At 36.7% G+C, this 22874-nt stretch overlaps 1 pseudogene; it reads left to right on the top strand.

Moving 5' to 3' along the window:
- On the top strand, window positions 2706–14037 carry Gm20679 (predicted gene 20679; annotated as a pseudogene).

Below are 22874 nucleotides of genomic sequence, written 5' to 3'. Positions count from 1 at the left end.
AACTGATCACTCATCATTTGTTGATCTCCACAGATTCTTGTAAAGGGTCAAAATTCTAAATCATTTATCCTGTAAATTTCTGCACGGAATTATAAACAGAATGAGTCAAATCCCCAACTTCATGTCCCCAGTTTTGTGTTTGGAAACAGGTTTAATAAAACCCTAAAACTCCAAATTCCTCTCCTGACCATTAGTTTTTATAAATCTTCATTTCAGAGTTTGTGTTCCACATGTCCTTCATGTTCTCTTACTTTGAGTTCACTTCTCTTATTATTTCCTTCATGAAAAGTCATTTCCTCTGTGACCTATAATTTAACTTTTCAATAGTAAGTGAAATTACAGACTGATAAACTGCATAGCACACTTTGAACATTTCTAAGGAAAATGGAGGAACACAACTGTGCATCTGTACATGATGGCCTCCTATACCAGACCTGGGGTAACAGAATCTCTAGAATTCACATTGAGAAAAGAGAAGATCTTTACACTCAGAAATTCCTACTTCATATGAATACCTGGATGGATATTTTTGTATGTATATGAGCAAGGAATACTTAGGTCGTTAGAGGGCAAGACATCCCAGTGATTTAAAAGATAAAATCCAAAAGGCCTATAACTAAGTGCTTCAAACTTTTCATGTAAAATCATTGGCTTTTATATTTTATAAAGTTCAGTATGGCACTCTCTCTTTAGAGTAAAACATATATGGAATATATGGAATCAAATTATATGTTTACATTCCTTTAATAGTGACGCTATCAATAACAGTAGTAACTGCTAATGTCCCTTGTCACTGGCATTGGTGACAGGTTGTGGTGTGGAAGACTGGGAACATTTGAGAACAATGACACAGGAGTTGTCTATTAGTTTTTTGGTTATTATTTAAGAAACATGTCTTCTCCTTTTATATTTAAATTGGTTAATTTCAGACACTTTAAAGATATTTTATCTTGTGAGACTTCTGTAAGTAATTTTAGTAAGATTAGTGCACATGTTACCAATGTGGTATCAATACATACTTTTGTGGATTGCTGATTGTTGTTTTAAACCACAGCCCTTCGGGTTGTGGTGGCGCACACCTTTAATCCCAGTACTTGGGAGGCAGAGGCAGGTGGGTTTCTGAGTTCAAAACCAGCCTTGTCTACAGAGTGAGTTCCAAGACAGCCAGGGTTACACAGAGAAACCCTGTCTCGAAAAACAAACAAACAAACAAACAAAAAACAACAACAACAAAAAACAAAAACAAAAGCAAAAAACAAACAAAACAACATAACCCTTTAGACTACTAGGCTACATAGACAGCTTCAGTAACTGATGTTTCCTAAAGTTTAGTTGTAGGAAGTAGTTTGAGCACTGCACAAGATCTACTCTCAAATTTCTTTTCTGTATTAGTAAAAATTTAATTGATATTTTTGTGTGTGGTAATAAAGAATATTCTAAAATTGCCTTATTTTATAGGTATAGAATGAAAGCACAACAGGGGCACAGGTTTTAGTGAAAATATGATTGTATTTACTTCAATTTAATCATTAAATATATAGGAATATATTTAGTGTTTATTGATAAGCTTACATGAAATGGCAAGGATAAGGCATGTGATATTATTCTTTACATAAACATAAACAAAATATGGTGTTATTCTATTCCTGCTTTCTTGTGGCCCACTTTTTTCTCTTACAAAAAAGTGAAGATATCTATAAATTTACACTAAAATCTCTTCTATTGCATATATTGGCACATAAACACATCACTGCAGACCCCTTATTTTCCTAGTTCTCAGTAGGACGCTAGTGCTGTTTTAGTGTAACTGGAAAGGTTGTCAAAGATGTTTCCTAGAAATTCATTTATATTGATTTGAAGTACCCAGAGTGAATATATCACATTCGTTTGTAAATAGAAAGTAGGAGAATGATACTTCGGTGGTGGGACAAGCCCATAATCTCTGCACTAAATACCTGGCACAACTGCAAGCAAAATATCTTATAAATCATTTAGATGTATTGCCCACTTATGACCTAAAAAAATCCTTGCTCAAATACATATAAACTTATACATAGATGTTTGTCAATTAACAAATGCATATTTGATATATGAGTTTATTTAAAAATAAATCTTTAGGAAAGATTTCTTCAGCAAAAGAATCAAAGAAAAAATTAACAAGATGAGGATAGATATGAAATGACATGTGAAGAATATTGGTCACTAATTATAAGTGACTATAAATACAGGAAAATATGTTGTTGCAAAAATACTATTATGTACTGATAAATCATGTTTTCACATCCTTAACAAACTCAGCTAATTTCACAAGAAAATATCATGTACATAGTGGCTCTCATAAAACATGTTGTTGTTTTTTATTGCTCAATAATTTCAAAATAAAGACATGATCAGAATTACTGCTTTGGCAATATCTGAGGTTTTCTCTTTACCTTCTGATCATGCACTCAAAAACAGAGATTGAAATTCTCTCTGTGCATGAGGTTAATACTATCTCTTATTTATGAGACCCACAATGTCATGAACTTTTAAAGTGTTCTCGATTTTCCAGGTTCTTGTGTCAATCCAATCTCACAACAAAAGTCATTTGTTCCCATCTTTAAATGTCAGATGCAGAAACTTCCAGTATAGTTTAGTGCTCCTATTGAGTACAAATTATCATGTATAGAAATTGATCCATAATAGGCACTGTACTCTTTTATAGAAAAACAACTATATAGCACAAATATGCTTTGGCATTGGCATTTTCAATGATGAAGTCAACAGGAATCCTGATCTTTTACCAAATATGTCTTTGATAATAAAATACACACTAGGCCAGTGTGATGGAGAAGCTATAACACCTACACCCTATTCATTTCATGAAAAAAAATGCCCCTATCACTAATTATTTCTGTAATGAAGATAGTATTTGTTTGTTTCTGCTTACAGGACCCAAATGTAAGATATCTTTAAATGTCTGAAAATACCTGGACAGCTTCTTATCTCCATGTGTGAGTTATCATAGGCCAGGAAATGTTAACATCTTGTCTTTTTGGGGGACTTTAATAGATATTAAGTAAGTTAATGGTTGACGTTGAACTTATGTTTATGTCAATTTATGTAGATTTAGGATACTTACTAATCAGAAACATGATAGGCCTTCTACTGGACTACCAGCCTAGAGATGGTCCCACCCACAACGGGCTTTTCCCCCTTGATCAATAATTGAGAAAATGCCTTAAAGTTGGATCTCATGGAAACATTTCTTCAACTGAAACTCCTTTCTCTGTGATAACTCCAGCTGTGTCAAGTTGACACAAAACTAGTCAGTACAATTGACCCCTTGTCAACTCAACACACAAATACATCACTACTAAGCCTCAACCCTTAGTTCTTACTCATTCCCAGGATCTTAAATAACTTTAAAATTCCCACAGTCTTTACATATTGAAAGTTCAAACCTTTTAAAATATCCATTATCTTTTAAAATTCACAGTCTACTAACTGTGGGCTTCACTAAAAATCTTCCTTCAAGAGGGAAAAATATCAGGGCACAGTCACAATCAAAAGCAAAAATCAATCTCCAACTGTCCAATGTCTGGGATCCAACTCACAATCTTCTGGGCTCCTCCAAGGTCTTGGGTCACTTCTCCAGTCATGCCCTTTGTAGCACACACTTTGTCTTCTAGGCTCCAGTCACCTGTACCCCACTGCTGCTACTGTTTTTTTTTTTTTTTTTTTTTTTTTTTTTTTTTTTTTTTTTTTTTTTTTTTTTTTGGTCATCTCATGGTACTAGAATCACCAAAATGCTGCTGTCTTCCAATGTAACTTGACTTCAACAATAGCCTCTCATAGGCTCTCTTCATGGTGCCAAGCCTCAACTCCTTTGCATGACCCCTTCAGTCCTGGGCCATCAATTGCAACTGAGGCTGCATCTTCACCAATGGCCTTCCATGGCCTCTTACAGTGCCAAACCTCAGCTGTTCTGCATGACTCCTTCATGCCTTCAAAACCGGTATAACCTGGGTGCCCCTTACACATTACCAAGTCCCGCTGCACTAGGAGTACATACAACCTTGGCTATCTCTAAGACACAGCCTCTTTGTGCTTTCAGAAAATACTTCCCAGAAGATGTCACCTCAAAGATGCTGGTCTCTTCTTAATCACTGCTAATTTCTTAGCTCCAACTAAATAGCATCAATAGTCCCAGTAATGCAAAGGTTTTGCTTTAGTGGTTCTGGTATCTTGTAAATCATGGCTGATTCTGCAGCCCCAGCTAACCAGAACCACACAATAATCAAACTCCAAAATAGCAATGGCCCTGAAAAGAGTCTTTAATTTTCTCTTTGAAATTTCACAAGCCAGGCCTCCATCTTCTACACTGTTCTCAACATTGTCTTCCAAGCTCCTACACAACATCTGACAGAGCTCTTAACACCAAATGGATCTTCTAGCCCAAAGTTCCAAAGTCCTTCTACAGTCCTCCCCAAATAATGGTCAGATTGTCACAGGGAATACCTCACTATGCTGGTACCAATTTCTGTCTTAGTTAGGGTTTCTATTCCTGGACAAAACATCATGACAAAGAAGCAAGTTGGGGAGGAAAGGGTTTATTGGTCTTACACTTCCATACTGATGTTCATCACCAAGGAAGTCAGGACTGGAACTCAAGGAGGTTAGAAAGCAGGAGCTGATGCAGAAGCCATGGAGGGATGTATTTTATTGGCTTGCTTCCCCTGGCTTGCTCAGTCTGCTCTCTTATATAACCCAAGACTACCAGCCCAGAGATGGTCCCAACCACAAGGGACCTTTCCCCCTTGATCCATAATTGAGAAAATGCCAAACAGTTGGATCTCATGGAGGTATTTCCTCAATTGAAGCTCCTTTCTCTGTGATAACTCCAGCTGTGTCAAGTTGACACAAAATTAGCCAGTACAGGCATGAAAGACCATTCTTAGCCTGGCAACTCATTGCATTTCAGTGGCACTAGACAGGATGAAACACTCCAATCCAGTCTGTGGAGTTAGCCATTTGACTACGTGTAAGAGTGAAAATTGTCTTTAGAACCTCTGTCAAAAATTTCAGGCCAATACTGCTACAGTTGTGATAAGAAATTTTCTTTAATAATATAATGCTTATGCCATAGCTTCGTGAAATTTATTTGTATGACTTATCTTGATTTTTCTTTTGTTTCTTCTTCTGAAGGTACAAGCCTCAGCCTTTACAAGTGAACTTTTCTAAGACAGAGGGGTTATGGTGTTCTGATACCTTGTTTTTGGTCTTTGGTTTTGGGTTTTTTTTTCCTTTTACATTTTTCCGTACAATTATTTATCCATCATTTTAAGACACTTTGTATGTAGGAGATAGCTCTATCCAATCTAACTTTGTTTCTGTATATTTTCATCAAGATGAACAATTTTGTGTCCCATATTTTTGCCTCATAATTACCTGCATATTTAGTAGGATGAATTTTTTTAATCTGATCTGCTGCTAACATGTTTAGGCTGTCAATTCTTGTTTGCATTTTTAAATATACTTTGGTCTGTTAATGTGTTTCCTGAGGAGGCATGGAGGCAGACATTTCCAGAGTATTTCAGAGCCTTAACCTAAAAAAGAGATCTCTGGCAATTTTATGCTAGTCACAACTTGTAGTGTACAAGTAATACCTTCAAGTAGGGCAATATAAGAATATCATTTCCTAAAAGCTAAAACAGTATAATGTACAGGACTTTCCTGTAAAACCTTAGAAGTATTTCTGGATTGCAGCATAAATGCCTTTTAAAAAAATAGTCAAATATCTCCAAGTTGTGCATGTATTCAAATCCCTATAAACACTGAAAACACAGATATCAAGACTAAAACTGAAAGACAGAAAGGCAGTTATCAGAACATGTGAATACATTTTGTTACATCATTGTTAAACAGCTATGCTTGCTGTTCCCATTAGAAGTGTATGCTTCAGACTTCCACATTTGCTCATTTGAATCATAGATGAGAGGAAAAGTCACAGAAAACTGTTTGCAAGTAAAAATTATTATACATTTTCAAGTGCACTATGCCTCATGCTGCTCTCTGTGTTGTAGATCCTTCAGTTAATCTATGGACCTTTCCATTCCATGTTCCCTGATGATGAACAATATCCCTATCTCTATCATATGGCCCAAAGGACAAATACCTATCATTGGCAATGATCTCTTTCATACTTTTCTTCAACTGGAACTGGGTGGGCTTTGTCAATGCAGATGATGATCAAGTTAATCAATATCTCTCAGACTTGATAAAATAGAGAAAAAAACAAGGAAATTTGCTTAGCCATTGTAAAAATGATCTCAATCTCTGAGGTTTCAGCCCACCAAAAAACTGAAATGTACTACAACCAAATCGTGATGTCTTCCTCTAATATTATTATCATTTATGGGGAAACACATACTATGCTTGAACTGAGCTTCAGAATGTGGTAATCTCCAGTTATACAGAGAATATGGGTTACCACAAAACAATGGAATTTCCCTACCATTAAGAGAGACTTAAGTCATGGAACATTCTATGGGACTCTTAGTTTTCTACACCACCACCGTGAGATTTCTGGATTTAAAATTTTTGTACAGAAATGGTTCCATCTCAGAAGCACATATTTATATCTAGCCATGCCAGAGTGAAAATATTTTAACTATGAAGTCACAACATCTAAGTGAAAAATACTGAAGAACAATTCATTCAATGACTCATTGGATTGGCTAGTGGAACAAAATTTTGACATGGCCTTTAGTGACAGTAGTCATAACATATACAAGGCTGTGTATGCCATGGCACATAGGACTCCATGAGATGAATATGCAACAGGTTGATAATCAGACAATACTCACTGCTTAAAAGTAGTCTCTTCCATTGTTTGAGGTTTGAAATTTTCAATTGCATAGCCATTTAGAGACTCTCAGATGCCTATCTTAATGAAGTAGGAAATATTTTTCAAAGTAGTTAGGTTTCTGAATTTTTCCGTAAAAAAAGGAAATCTCAGTAATAAGTGGATATTAGCCCAGAAAAGTAGTATAGTGAAATATAAGGTACAATTTGCAAAACACCTGAAACTGAAGAAGAACGAAGACCAAAGTGTGGACACTTTGCCCCTTCTTAGAATTGGAAACAATCACCCATGGAAGGAGTTACAGAGACAAAGTTTGGAGCTGAGACAAAAGGATGGACCATCAAGAGACTGCCATATCCAGAGATCCATCCCATAATTAGCCTCCAAATGATGACACCATTGCATACACTAGCAAGCGTTTGGTGCAAGGACCGTGATATAGCTGTCTCTTGTGAGACTAGGCCGGGGCCTAACAAACACAGAAGTAGATGCTCACAGTCAACTATTGGATGGATCACAGGGCCCCCAGTGGAGGAGCTAGAAAAGTATCCAAGGAGCTAAAGAGATGTGCAACCCTGTAGGTACAACATTATGAACTAACCAGTACCCCAAAGTTCTTGACTCTAGCTGCATATGTATCAAAAGATGGCCTAGTCGGCCATCACTGGAAAGAGAGACCCACTGGACAGGCAAACTTTATATGCCCCGGTACAGGGGAACGCCAGGGCCAAAAAATGGGAATGGGTGGGTAGGGGAGTAGGGGGGGGGGTGGGAGGCTTTTGGGATAGCATTGGAAATGTAATTGAGGAAAATAAGTAATAAAAAATAATAAGAGGAAAAAAATAAAAAAAATGAATGTAAAAAGAAGTCACAGATTATCAATGAAAATTTACGGTTTTATATAAAGCACCTGAATATCCATTAGCATACCCCCTCTAATATTGAAAATAAACAGTCCTTCCTCATTAATTTTCTCCATGACGAGATGAGATTTTATTTATATTTATCAATTATATTATAATCATTTAAATGAATGGTTTTCATTAGGGTTCTCTAATGATTCTGTCATGAGTGTAGGCTCTGGGTAACTTACTTGGTTTTCTGAAAGTAATTAAACATGAAATAGTGTTGGTATTCATATATATATGTGTGTGTGTCTATGTGTGAATATATATTTCCCACTGTGTATATGTATATGTTCTACTCTTTCTGTGTATCTGTGTTTATTTTTGTGTTGCTTTGTACATACATATTTATCTCCCTTTATGACTGTGGAAGTGAGCAAAAATATTTTCTAAATATGAATATCTTTCTATAAGTGTGTTTGTATATGTATGTTTTTTGTTTATTATCTGCTTTATTGTCTGTTTGTGTTTGGTAATCTTCACTGAAATTCTTGGAATATTATGATAATTTCATTTATCCAATTGTGTTTGTTATGATTTCTCACTTTCAAGCTTTAAATATAGTTGCCTTTGCTATGAAATCAGAATATATTTTATGACTTGAAGGAATGATATATACATTATAGCACAATGCTTGTACTTTAGGTAAACTCTTTTCTGAGAAAGACCCACTTCACTAATCCTCTTGGGGACAAAGTAATTATGAAACAGAGAGTAATACTGCAGGAAGACTGTGACATTTTTCAGTTTGAAAATCTCTCACAATACCTTGGGATTAAGGTGAAGTTAGGAAAGTTCAGCCCATATTTTCCACATTGACAACAGTTTCACTTATATGTAGACATGACTGAGTTGACCACAGGAAAGATAAAGGTGATTGTGTACTAACATAGTGATTTATAATATACAGCAGTGCACACTGTCAAGTGGACACATGGCATCATATTGAAATGAAAAATTTTGTCACATCAGAAACCAATATCAATGCTCCTGAGTTATGTTTCTTTTTTTTTCATTTTTGACATTTTTACCAATTCTTTGAAGATTTCTAACATGCATAAAATATACCTTTGTCATATCAGAAAAATTTTCATAATTTAATGAATACAAAACTGTCTTCACCACTGTTTGGTATTCTTTCCTTTAAGTTAAACAAAATTTTCAGCATATTATTGTTGTTATTACAAAGTAATCTCCTGATTTACCTTAAACCTCTGGAATAGTTGTTGAAAACAGAGAGACTTATGTTACAGTTATGAAATATCAAGATACATGACTGCTAAGCCTTGTCATTATACCTAAAATGTTTCCCATGTAATAAAAGAACACTCACCACATTCACTAATGACCACAACTATAGAAATTCATATTCACAGGATCATCACTTTTTAATAAATTGGAAGAATCCCTTCACACTTTTGTGTAAGATGAACAGAAAGTCAAAGGAACCTACAGAGAGCACTAGAACAACAGACAAAGAAATAGCTATTGGCACACCTCAAATACAGCAATAACAACAACCAGACAAGAGCAACAAATAATTTTCAGTTATAATTGAACATTTGTGTTAACGTTCTCTAAATGATGGATATGTATGGAATAATTCTTGACAAAAACACCTACCGAAAGAACACAACACACAACAGAAAGATCATCCTCTGCATACAGGGAGAAATTTTTTGAAATTGTGATTTTTTTCCACTCATTGAAAATAGCTTGTTTTTTCTCATATAACATATCTTAATCACAGTTTCCCTTCCTTCTATTGGGATGTGACCAGCTCTCAGTGTTGCTTGCCGATAGAGATCAGTTAATTGTCCTATTTCCTTCACAACTGCCTTTTCCATCAGACCTACTTTCTGTCTATCATTAGAAAAAAAACAGGATTCTATGGGTGAATAATAAAGTAAAACAAAATTAAACAAAAACTAAGACATCATAATAAGACAAAACTTTCATAACACATTATGGTAAATAGGCATAAGTAATAGAACTATTTGAAAGGACCAATAAATCCTACTTTATATCTTTATGTGAATAATAGTGATTGAAGTATGAGATAGTGATAGACAATGGAGGGATAGTTATTGCTTTTTTATTAATAAGCAAAATTTATTTTTGAAACTATAATTAAACTCTAAGTTCTATAATCAGAATATCTGGAATTATTGATGCCAATTATTTATTCTATATTTGCATGAGAATAATATAAGAAGCTCCTATGAACTATTAATGTTGATGTGCAAAAGGAATTCCTTGGACACAATGATGTTATCTCAATGGGAATTCTACATTAAAACCCTGAAATTGACTGCCCTTTTCAACACAAGGTCAAACAAAACGCTGGTAGTCAAACAATGTTGGTATCTTCGATCATCTCTGATTAACCTTAACGTAATTGCCAAATGCAAAGAACAATGGGCAAATATTTGTGACTAAGAAATGCCCCGTTGCCCTAGCTGGAAATTAATCTTATGTAAACTGAATGTTCTCAGGCCTTGGGAGCATAAGTGTGAATATAAATCACATTGACATTTGTGCCCAATTTAGACCAATTCATTGGTTCCACTTGACTATTCCATCTCTTTTAGACAGGATTTCTTGTATGAGAATCATTCTCAGTTTTGCTTGCAAATATATCAGATTTAATACTCCTCCATAACTGCTGATTCTCCTGGATTGCTTGCTCAATCTTTTCCCTACTTGGGATTTTTGTCAATTCTCTATTCATTCAGTCAAAAATATTAATTTGGAGTTGTGCTGCTTATAGCATATTTAAGGAAGCACTATTGACCATTAATGAGACTTAGGTACCCTTCATATGTGTCCATGTGGCACACTGCATGAACATATAAAGCATCATTTATCACAGTGTACTTTAATATTTTGTATGAAGAAACAGTAAGCAAAGAGCAAGGTTATATACACAGAAATTTATTATTTTTTTTACCTTGGTGTCTTTAATAGGGCCTGATATGTAGTAGAGCTTTTATAGAAAAATTTGCAATCATATTCCTAATATTCAACAGGTATATATCTTAAAAAAAGGAGGCTAGAGACATTTTTGAGTTGTATATCTTACCTCTTTCCTTCTTTCTCACATTTAAAACATCAGTGCAGAACCTACTCCAGGCAATGTAGTAATGGAGAATTATCTTTGACATGCATTCTTTCTCCAGGTATTCAGAGCTCTTATTCTGTGCTTTCACTTCCTGAAACATTTCACAAGACTTATCAGGCCATCTTAAGTAGTGTTTTATGATTAGATTTTCCTTCCCTTTCAAACGGTTCCTCTTATAGATGATATTTTCCAAGAATTGTGCTCTAAGAAAAGGTGATCTTGAGTTTTGATATAAACCTCTATGTTAATTGTGAGCAAATGGATACATTAAGATTCACGTTTAAATAATATAGTTATAAAAAGTAGTATTTTAAAGCTCTATGCAATTGCGTCTCAGCCTTTTGGCTAAGATCAAGTGTAAAGCTCTATGCATGATGTAAAATTAGGTTGACAATTTTGAATAAGCATGGCAGTGGTCTGAATATAATACTATAGGGTAACATGTCTATAATAAGTATAAACTAATTATCATTTGGCTATTAATAACTTGATGCCTTTTGCTTAATACAAGTAAGACACATATAGCACTACCATCAAACCTGCCCTTATATTACTGTTGTTCATTACTTTTGTAAGATTGAAGATTGAACCTACTATGTGTTAGGCTAGCAGCTACCCATGAGATATACTTCCATTTTTATTGTGATTTTTGTATTTGTGGATTTTTTTCAACTTTTAAAATGGGATGTTTTACTTATTAACATTTCAAATGTTATCCCCTTTTCCTGTTTCCCCTCTGCAAACCCACTATACCATCATTTCTTACCCTGTTTCTATGAGTGTGCTCCCCCACCTACCTACCCACTCCAACATCACCGCCCAAACAATCTTCTACACTGGGGCATAAAACCTTCACAGGAACAAGATGCTCCCCTCCCATTGGTGCCATATAATGCCCCTTCAACTCTCTTAGTCCTTCCCCTAACACCGCCATTGGGGACCCTGTGCTCTGTTCAATGGTTCACTGCAAGCATCCACATCAGTATTGGTAACAATCTGGTAGAGCCTCTCAGCAGAAAGATGTATCAGGTTCCTGTCAGCAAGCACTTGTTGAGATCCACAATAGTGTCTGGGTTTGATGTCTGCATATGGAATGGATCTCCACGTGGGGCAGTCTCTGTGTGACCTTTCCTTCAGTCTGTGCTCCACTCTTTGTCCCTGTATTTATATTAAACAGGAACAATGCTAGATTAAAATTTTGGACCCATCCTTTAACTAGGGGTGAGGGGGAATGCCTGACCACTAGATATGGTCTCTACAGTTCTCTCTCATCATTCTGGAATACTTAGGCTAATGTCATCCCTGTGTGATCCTGGGACGCTCTTGATTTCCTTGCATCTAGGACATTCTAGTTGCTACCCTCAGTTCTACATTCCTGATTGCTTCACACCTCTGTTAAATTTCAGATATTCTGTACATCTCATCCATCTTTTCCCTTACCTGATCTACCCCTTATATACCCCTACCCCTCTTCTCTTCCACCCAGGGAGAATTTATTCCAGAGATGTAAACATAGTTCCATATATGCAAATCCATTAAATGCAATACACCCAAAATATAGAATTATAATATTTTCCAAAAACATTTAGAAATGGATTTTAATCAATTCCAACGTTCATTCAGAGATAAAGAAACAAAACAAGTGATAGAACAGAAGAAACACATGTTGATATTAGAACATATCCTTTCACAAACCTATACATGTAGAGGAAATTATTATCCATGAAAGTCAGAAATAATGTCAGGTAGTTTTTGTGGTTCACGTTTTTATCCAAGCATTCTAGAGGCAGAGATGTAAATCTCAATCTGTTTCTTACCAGTCTTCCCTATATTGTGAGTCCAAACCAGCCATGTGTGTTATGGAGACACAAATTTAATATAAATTAACATAAACTACAAAAGTATGCCCATTTTCTTTACTATAAAATAGTCTTTAACACATCACAATGGGTTAACATAAATTTAAAGGAAATAATGGGGGAAAAAAGGAGAAAATGTAATCTGATCTTCATTGGGAGTATTAATCTACTGTTACTTCATGGTAAGACCCTGTTTCAACACATAGGAACAATTATTGAAATCTTCAATTAACTTTAAACAGACTAATTTTTATCAAGCTGTTTCCAGTATTTGGAGCCACTGTAGAAGATTTTGACTTTATGAAGCACTCCATATTCAAGGTAACTACAAATCAATTTATCATTTCCCACCATATTAAAACACTGTCTATTACCCCACTGTTCTTTATATGCAGTTTCCCATGATTACAATATTAAATTTATTGAAGGTCATATTTGTTATCTGCAACTTAAGGACATATTTTACCTGTTTCAAATTTCTTCAAATACTGCCTTGTTTCTCTGTTCCTTTAATTAAACTTTGACCATAAGCAAAGTGAGGAGGAAGGGGTGATTTGCCATATGGCTTATAGTCATAGAAAGACAAGAGTGTATATCTGGAAACTGGAACTAAAGCATAGATACTAAAAGAACACTACTTACTGGATCAACTGCCCACAAAGTCATGGGCACCACTATATCAATTACCAATTAAGAAAATGCTTCAAAGTTCTGATGGCAGGCTAGTGTTCACTGAGAAAATATCTCAATGAAAGTTTCCCCTGTGTGTTCACAGTACTTAGTGCCAAAATAAAATAATTAACTAAAAACATCACATAATTTGTGCAGTTTTTGCAAACAGCTCAAGATCATCTTCTTTTCCTGAATTACTAGACATTCAGAAACTATCCAACTTTTCTTCATTGCATTTGCAATATTCATAGCTGGTCATTAAACAATGGTCAGAGTTAAATGTCAATAAGTTGATGTGCAGAAAATGAGCTTATTGAAATCTTAATGTGCTAATATAAAACATAAAAGAATTATCTAAAACTAATTTTCAGTATATATCTAATATTTTCTCAGATGCCATCCTCTCTGGGCAGTGCAGATTATAGTCCTGGATTCAGAAGATCCTGGAAAGAGGGAATGGCAGCCTGCTGTTCTGTTTGCAGCCCCTGCCCTGAAAATAAAATTTCTAATGTGACAAGTGAGTGTTTGCTGCTCTGATAAATCCTACAAATAGGTACTTCCCTTGTACCACACTGGGATGATATAGTCAACTAAAAGGTAACTGCAAATATAAGATATATTATATATCTAATTTACTAATTGTAGATATAAAAATCATTAACAAAATCTTGCAAAAACAAAACACTTACCTTGTACCTTGACCCACATAATGTCTCATTGCAAATTCATGGCAGATTACATTTCACAAGAAATACTTTAGAAAATATAACTGCAATTTGAAGGACTTCTGCACAAGATTTTCCAAATAATTAATCTATTGTAAAACTATATGTACATTAGATTTTAGTCCCAATATTGAGAGGATAAAATTAGTCATATTTCATGAAAATATCTATCCTAAGTATAATTATGCACTCCAGGCACTTATATGAGCCCAAGAAGAACTGAATAATCTACTGGACTAGATCATGAGACTGATAGGTTCAAAATTCAAGTTCTCTGTAAGATTAATATAGAAGACAAAATATTTGCAAATTTATGAGAAAATGCTATATATGTAATATTCAGAGTGCCATGTTTAAACCCACATGTAATAAGAATGCAGGAAGTAGGGGATAAGGGATGACCCATGATGTGGATTATAAATCAAAACTCATATTCAGAATACTACATACCACACCCACTGTTAAAATAATTATTTGGAGTTGGAAAAAAGGTTATGGTTATATTTTTAAATTATTTTGCTTTTCATTCTACATAATGAATTAAAATTCTTAAAAGACACATTATGCCTGTTAGTGAAACAGTTAAATCATTTGTTGTTAAGGCTTACAATCTGAGTTTACTACCATGATGCATAGAGTAAGACCAAGCAATATACTCAGAAGATGTCATCCACATCCTGGGCATTCCACAACCGATACATACACCATACACACAACATGCTTGCCAAAACAAGGGCCACAGAGAGGGCACCTATCCCAGTCCATTCTTTCCCGATGCCAAGCCAGGATCCACTCAGGTAGAATTCACTGTGACAATCGCCAAGTGAAGCTCATTCATCTTGCCATTAAAATTTTACAGTCCACTTTAAACACCGACAGTATCCCCCATCTGGGTTACGCACCCATCAGGGGCAGACACATGCTCATCACCAGCAAGATCAGCTTCTTCATTTTGACAGCATCACACTAGTCACTCTGGAACCCACACTGGCTCTGCGCGATTCTGTGGAAACATGCAAACAGACCCTCTCCCCCAGGCTAACACGGGATCTGGACCATTCCATGATCCTGTAAGACCATCCTTCCATTTTGCATACCCCAGTTTACTGGGGCTGGTATTAGCATGTCGTTCAGCAGCAGAGCGACCTTCCTTATCCAATTGTAAAAAATTTAAGGTAAAAAGAGTTAAAGAAAGTCTTATCTTTGGGGTATGGCCATAGCCTCTTCCCCCTTTTTGTTTTACTAATAATTCTTTTAAGGTTCTATGTGCTCGTTCAATGATTCCTTGGCCTTGAGGATTATATGTTAGGCCGTATTTAACTTGTACTTCCATCTGTTGACAAACAGACACCAGGGTTTTGGCAGTATATGCAGGGCCATTGTCTGTTTTAAGTTGTTGCGGCTTACCCAAAGCTGCCCAGGCCTCCAAATAATGCTGTATAACATGGGAGGCCTTTTCTCCTGCCATGGGAGATGCATAAACTATTCCTGAACATGTGTCAATGGATACATGAACGTATTTCAATTTGCCAAATTCTGAAAATGTGTCACATCCTTCTGCCACACCTGTAGAGGGAGCAATCCTCTAGGATTCACTCCATAAGAAGGTGGGTGTTAGTCAGAATGGCTAAGATAAAAAATTCAGGTGACAGCAGATGCTGGCGTGGATGTGGAGAAAGAGGAACACTCCTCCATTGTTGGTGGGATTGCAGGCTTGTACAACCACTCTGGAAATCAGTCTGGCAGTTCCTCAGAAAATTGGACATAGTACTACCGGAGGATCCACAATACCTCTCCTGGGCATATATCCAGAAGATGTTCCAACCAGTCAGAAGGACACATGCTCCACTATGTTCATAGCAGCCTTATTTATAATAGCCAGAAGCTGGAAAGAACCCAGATGCCCCTCAACAGAGGAATGGATACAGAAAATGTGGTACATCTACACAATGGAGTACTACTCAGCTATTAAAAAGAATGAATTTATGAAATTCCTAGGCAAATGGATGGACCTGGAGGGCATCATCCTGAGTGAGGTAACACATTCACAAAGGAACTCACACAATATGTACTCACTGATAAGTGGATATTAGCCCAAAACCTAGGATACCCAAGATAAAAGATACAATTTCCTAAACACATGAAACTCAAGAAAAATGAAGACTGAAGTGTGGACACTATGCCCCTCCTTAGAAGTGGGAACAAAACACCCTTGGAAGGAGTTACAGAGACAAAGTTTGGAGCTGAGATGAAAGGATGGACCATGTAGAGACTGCCATATCCAGGGATCCACCCCATAATCAGCATCCAAACGCTGACACCATTGCATACACTAGCAAGATTTTATCGAAAGGACCCAGATATAGCTGTCTCTTGTGAGACTATGCCGGGGCCTAGCAAACACAGAAGTGGATGCTCACAGTCAGCTAATGGATGGATCACAGGGCTCCCAATGGAGGAGCTAGAGAAAGTACCCAAGGAGCTAAAGGGATCTGCAACCCTATAGGTGGAACAACATTATGAACTAACCAGTACCCCGGAGTTCTTGACTCTAGCTGCATATGTATCAAAAGATGGCCTAGTCGGCCATCACTGGAAAGAGAGGCCCATTGGACACGCAAACTTTATATGCCCCAGTACAGGGGAACGCCAGGGCCAAAAAGGGGGAGTGGGTGGGTAGGGGAGTGGGGGTGGGTGGCTACGGGGGACTTTTGGTATAGCATTGGAAATGTAAATGTGCTAAATACCTAATAAAAAATGGAAAAGAAAAAAAAAAAAAGGAGGTGGGTGTTGAAACTCAAGGCAACATCCACAGGTAGTGACTACATCCCGAGCTTGTTCTCTAGAGATTCCAAATTTTCTCTGCAGAGTTTTAGCATTAACATGAAATTTAGAATGAAATTGTGAGGCTAACTCCATAGGGGATGCTAAAAATATGAACTCCATACGAGTACAATTATCCACAATATCATTTCCCCTACTTAAGGGTCCTGGAAACCCACTATGGGCATGGATATGTCCAATATATAATGGTTGGCGTCTTTCCCACAGCAACTTCTGTAATTGTAAGGCCAAGGCTTGGATGTTACTACCAGCTTTTATTTGGCCTGCCACTTCTAGGGATAAAACTAAATTAACTACATATTGTGAATCTGAAATTAGATTAAAAGGAAAATCACAATCCTTTATGACCTGAAAAACTATTTGTAATTCCACCATCTGCGGAGTACAGGGATAATACTGCCTGACCACAGGATCTTTCCCCTCTACCATATATACTCCACATCCGGTTTTTGATCCATCAGTAAACATGTTAACTGCATCCTTAATGGGTGTTTTTCTCACTACTTGAGGGAAAATGACTGGATGTTCCTTAAAAAATGTCATTAACGGATGTTTGGGATAATGATTATCAAATGGGCCCTCAATAATACAGGCTAAAATAGCCCACTCATCAATATATGCTGTTAGAACCTTTTGCTGATACCCATCATAATGGTTTACAATAGAGCTGGGTTTTATACCAAAATATTGTAAACAATGCTGAATTCCCAACAAGGCTAAAGAAGCCACTGTTGTAGGATAATGATCTAATGTCCTCCCAGCAGATATTTTGGAATGGATCCATAACAATGGACCTTCTTGCCACAATAATCCTGTGGGTTGCATCTCATTAGGTAATATTATCAAAATGATGGGTAACCCTTCTCTACAATGATGAATCTAGGCTTTAATCAATTCTTCTTCTACTAAGGCAAGGGCCTTTCTAGCCTCAGGTGTTAATTCCCTTTTGGAACTTAACTCTGAGTCTCCTTCTAAAATTTGAAACAAAGTATGCAAGGAATCAACCCTCAATTGTATCTTTTGAGGCCAAAGGGCCATAGGGGAGATCCTTGCTCCTAAATAGGACACTATTTTATCTTGTTGCACTTTCTCTGGTGAAATATACAAACCCCATTGCCTCAAACTCTCCACCATCTTTCCATAGGCTTCCTGCAAATACTTTTCATCCTTTACTGCAAGTAGGATGTCACCCATGTAATGAACACAGCGAAGTTTGGGATATTCTTTCCTAATTGGTTCCAATGCTTTTCCTACATAAAGCTGGCACATGGTAGGACTATTAGCCATTCCTTGAGGCAACACCACCCACTCAAATCTTTGATCAGGCTCTTCATGATTACAGGAGGGCAAAGTAAAAGCAAATCTAACACTATCTTTCAAATCCAATGGAATGGAAAAGAAACAATCTTTAATAGCAATTACTATTAGAGGCCACTTTTCTGGCAGGGCAGATAAGAGAGGCAGACCCCTCTGAATGGAGCCCATCACCTGCATCTGTGCATTAATAGCTTGCAGATCATGTAATAACCTCCATTTGCCAGATTTATTTCTAATAACAAAATTTTGGGTATTCCATGGAGATACAGATGTTTGGATATGACCCAAAAAATATAGTTTTGTGCCCTTTGCTCGTAGCAGCTCATCGAGCGCTGAAAAAATTGGGTGTGACTGTAATGACCCCATACCTCATCTTTCACGCTCCACACAGTAGCCACAGCAACAAAAAAGGCTCAGAAATATTACTCCAATGGCTAGAAAAAGAAAGTAATCCATAGACTGTCCCTATTACCCTCTTACTTTCACTTTCCTCTTTCACTTTCATGTCTCCAGAGCCTGAGAGCCTTTTTGTCTCCAGAGCTGGAGAGCCTTACTCTCTCTTTACCGAGAGCCTATTTGTCTCTTTACCGAGAACCTAATTGTCTCTTTACTGAGAGCCTAATCCCAATCCCGGGATACTGAGTTACTTACCTTACTCATCCTTTCAAACAGACCCTGACTGCAGAAAGTTCTGAACCTCTTCTGTGGGGGAATCGGTCCCGGGTTTCTTTGGCACCACTTGTCCTGTCCCACTCGACCAGCAAGCAAAACCCAACCACCGGTTCTTCTTAAAGCAGTTTTTACTCAGGCAGTTTCTTTACTCAGGCAGCTTCTTTCTTCAAAATCCCCCAGCCTCTCTGGTTACAATTGTTTTTCTCTCCAGCCACAACCACGCCCCCACTAATCACCACAGGTCACATCACCTCACAAGGCAGGGTTGCTCATCCAATCAAGGATTAAGGGTGGGCCATCCACCAAACATGGGCTTGTTTACTGCCTGGAACAGATTTCCATCCGGCTGACCTGTTTACAGCCTGGAATGGCTTCCTACATCAGATTGCTTTAAAATTGGTTTATAACGATACCTATCAGGACAGGCAATATCACAAGCAAGATATTAATGACAAATATATAGAATGACTTGTTATGCAATGCCTCATGCAGACTTTGAGTTTTCCTGAACACAGCAAATCCTTGCACTGAGTACTCAGCCTCCATGGCCACCAGTGCACTCTGTTCAGTTTATGAAATGGTTTGATTTTTTTCATATTGGTGCAAGAAACTCTAATCACATCAGAACAAGTGTAATATTGTATGACTTAAATACTATACCGTGGGCCAACATATACAGAGAGAAAATAGGAACGAGGGATAAAACTGGACAGATCGAGGTAGGGGTGAGAGAGAGAATGAGAACAAGAGTGAGAGAGACATAGACAGAGATGGGTAGACAGAGACAGAGAAACAGAGACGAGAAAGAGCAGGATAAATATCTCTTTGAAAATTACTGTCTAATTATGAGCTTGTTCACTGAAGATCAGATCACAAACTCTTCTTGACCTTCTTTCAATACTAACTTCAATAACCCTCACATATTAAAGACTAAAGATGACTTCCTAAATTCAACCACAATAACATTTATTAGCTAATACAAGGACTGATCCATGTGTCAGAAGATAAGATATTACATATTAAACATTCACCTGTAAATGAATGGAAGGTAATGGGATGGGTTTTGCCGTTTTCTTTTTCTTTAATCTTTTTAAGTTTAATGGAAAATATGTTGCTTAAGGGACTTTCCAATTACATTTATAAAATATATATGATTTAAATGAAACATCCATTTGTTTGTATGTCAAGAGAGTTTATTCAACTTCTCATGTAAAAGAAAAAAAAAGGTCCCCTAAAGACTAACTTTCTTAATGATTATTCAGTGGTGGTGGTCTACATAGAAGAAAAGAATATCCAAGTAGATATTTGGGTTTTTAATATTTATCTTTAATCATTGTTTTACAGTCCCATCATTATTCCTTCCTGGCCCACTCTCCATATGGTCCTCAACATTGTCTACTGTCCACTGTATCAAAGAGGAGGTACCTACCATCCTGTCTACCCCACCTTACTCCACCCACCCACCCATTCACCCATTGCATCCCCTCATTTTCCCCAATAACCTCCACTGCACCTGTCCCAACCAGCCTTCCCTATTCCCTGAGGACTCGTGTCTCAAGGGTTAGGCATATCTTCTCTCCCTGATACAAGACCAGGTAGTCCTTTGCTGTCCATGTCTGGGTCCAAAAAAGAGCTAGTATATATTGCCTGGTTGCTGGCTCTGAGGAACATCTAGGATCCTAGTTAGTTGAGACTTTAATAATTATAGTAGAATAAGAATCCCATAACAGTGACTAAACCTAGTTAAAAACAATGTAATTGTTAACTCTAGAAATGACTTTTAAAATCTCTAGCATAGCTGTCTTCCATGATGCCCAACAAGCACTTGACTGTGAAAGAAGCAAATACTTACACCCAACCAATGGACTGAAGTTGGTGACCCCTGTGGTTGAATTAGGAAAAGGCTGGAATAAGTTGAGGAAGAGCCTTGTTGTCTAATTCTAAGTTTCTAGTGCTTGCCTTTCATCATCTGGTGATTCCTTGTGTTAGTTGTTCTTGCTGTCTCTGGCCTGAGCTTCTCCCTCTTGTGGACCTGCAATCCCATGTCAGCACTCCTTGGAGACCACCTCTCTCTTGGGGGAACCTGTGTATACAGGACTGTGGAACAGACTTAGGTCTGCGTGCATTTGGTGACTAGAATAATTCTGTCCCAGCTTCTCTACTGTTCCTGCACCCTTTGTGTTCCTGACAGGTCTCCCTTTAGACAGTTATTGTATAGAATGTGACAATTTCATAGCTGAGCCTGAGTGTGAGAGCCTTCCTGTGAAACCATCTCTCTCCAGATGAGACTGATATACAGCCTGCTGTGGAACAGCCTTAGCTCCTGCTGAACATTTCTAATGACAGTGGAGGAACACAAAGTGATGCTGAGAGTTCTGGCCTCCTCTAGCAGACCTGGTGTGACTGAATCTCTTGAATGCACACTGAGATTAACAGGATTGGAGAATACAAAAATTCTATGTTAAGAAAATATTCCAGGAGTATTTGGACCAGTTTCATCTCTTTTTATCTATATAGTCTGCACAATTTTTGTAAGAGAAAATCTCTCTGTAGTAGAAAGAGATATGTCAGATTTGTTTTTCTCTACTGAATTGCAATTTTTATTTTAGCCACAATGGTAATAAAAATGTTAGCTTCAGGATTCCAAATTATCTATGAATATTTTCCAATTGATAAATAACAAAATACATGAGAGATTTTTGTGAACATTTACAAACATACAAGGTGTTTTGAGAAGGCAGTTTTCCATTATGTGTGAAAGTTGACCAGGTATCCTGTGGAAGATGCTAAAACCGTGAGGCAGTTATGTGAAAAAGTGGGAGAAGCTTCAATGCCTCCTGGTACCAAGTTTTATTGACTATTTCCATCAAAACAAACTGTCTTCTTTATAAAAACAAACAAACAAACAAACAAACAACAAAAATGCACTTAGAACACTTAATACTTAATTATTTCTCAGAATATTTTATATTTGTATATATGTTTTACTCGTTACCTCAAATTACTACTTTTCCCATCTCTTTCTAATGCCCTAATACTATTCCCTCCAAAATTCTGTGTTGAAAGAAAAACAAAAACAAAACAAACAAACAAAAAACAACAACAGAAAAAAAAACACTTGTTCTACTTAGTGTACTGAAATGAAAGATGAGTAGTGTGGGAACATAAATTGAAGCATGGGTTGTCATCTTGGTCAGTAGATGTTTAGGTATTTGTCGAATTTCCTAACATTCTCCACTTGATAAGATTTTTCTACGTGGATTTTGGACACGTTTTGTGCATATAGTTATGACAAATGAACTTATGAGGGGAATTGCCCTATTCTGTCTGAACAAATATTGCTTACATGGAGTCACATTACTCCTCTGGTTTTACGTACCTTCTGGCAACACTTACAGGATGATTCCTGCATCAGGAAATGAAAAGTGTGATGCAAATATCTGGTTTTATCTATACATGCAAATATTTCTTACTCTCTCCATTTTAAATGATGGTGGACAAAGAAGTTAATCCCCAGATATTGTGAAAAGAAAATCCCTTGATGTGGATTGAGTCTTAAACTAATCCTCAATATAAAAATAAGAGTTCATTATTATAACAAATAATATTAGTGTGCCCATTTTACTGAACATTACACTTAGATCTTTCTCCATGGTTTATAAAACTCTATTGTCACACATTATTCTCCATGATAATGGTGCCAAGTGTGGTTACTATCATGTGAAGCAGACTATTAATTCAATTATGAACTCATTGGTTACTCCTAGAATGGTCACAAGAGTGTTCCAATAGGCATAATGTTTTTATGCCTTTCAGGGCTCACAATTGGGTAATATTCATGATTACATTTATGATAATAAAAATATACAGTATAGTTGATGCTTCTAGGTTGATTTCTTGATGTTCTTTGAC

Source organism: Mus musculus, chromosome 7 (assembly GCF_000001635.26).
Source record: "Mus musculus strain C57BL/6J chromosome 7, GRCm38.p6 C57BL/6J".
Classification (NCBI taxonomy): domain Eukaryota; kingdom Metazoa; phylum Chordata; class Mammalia; order Rodentia; family Muridae; genus Mus; species Mus musculus.
This window is presented reverse-complemented; position numbering and strand designations above follow the sequence as displayed.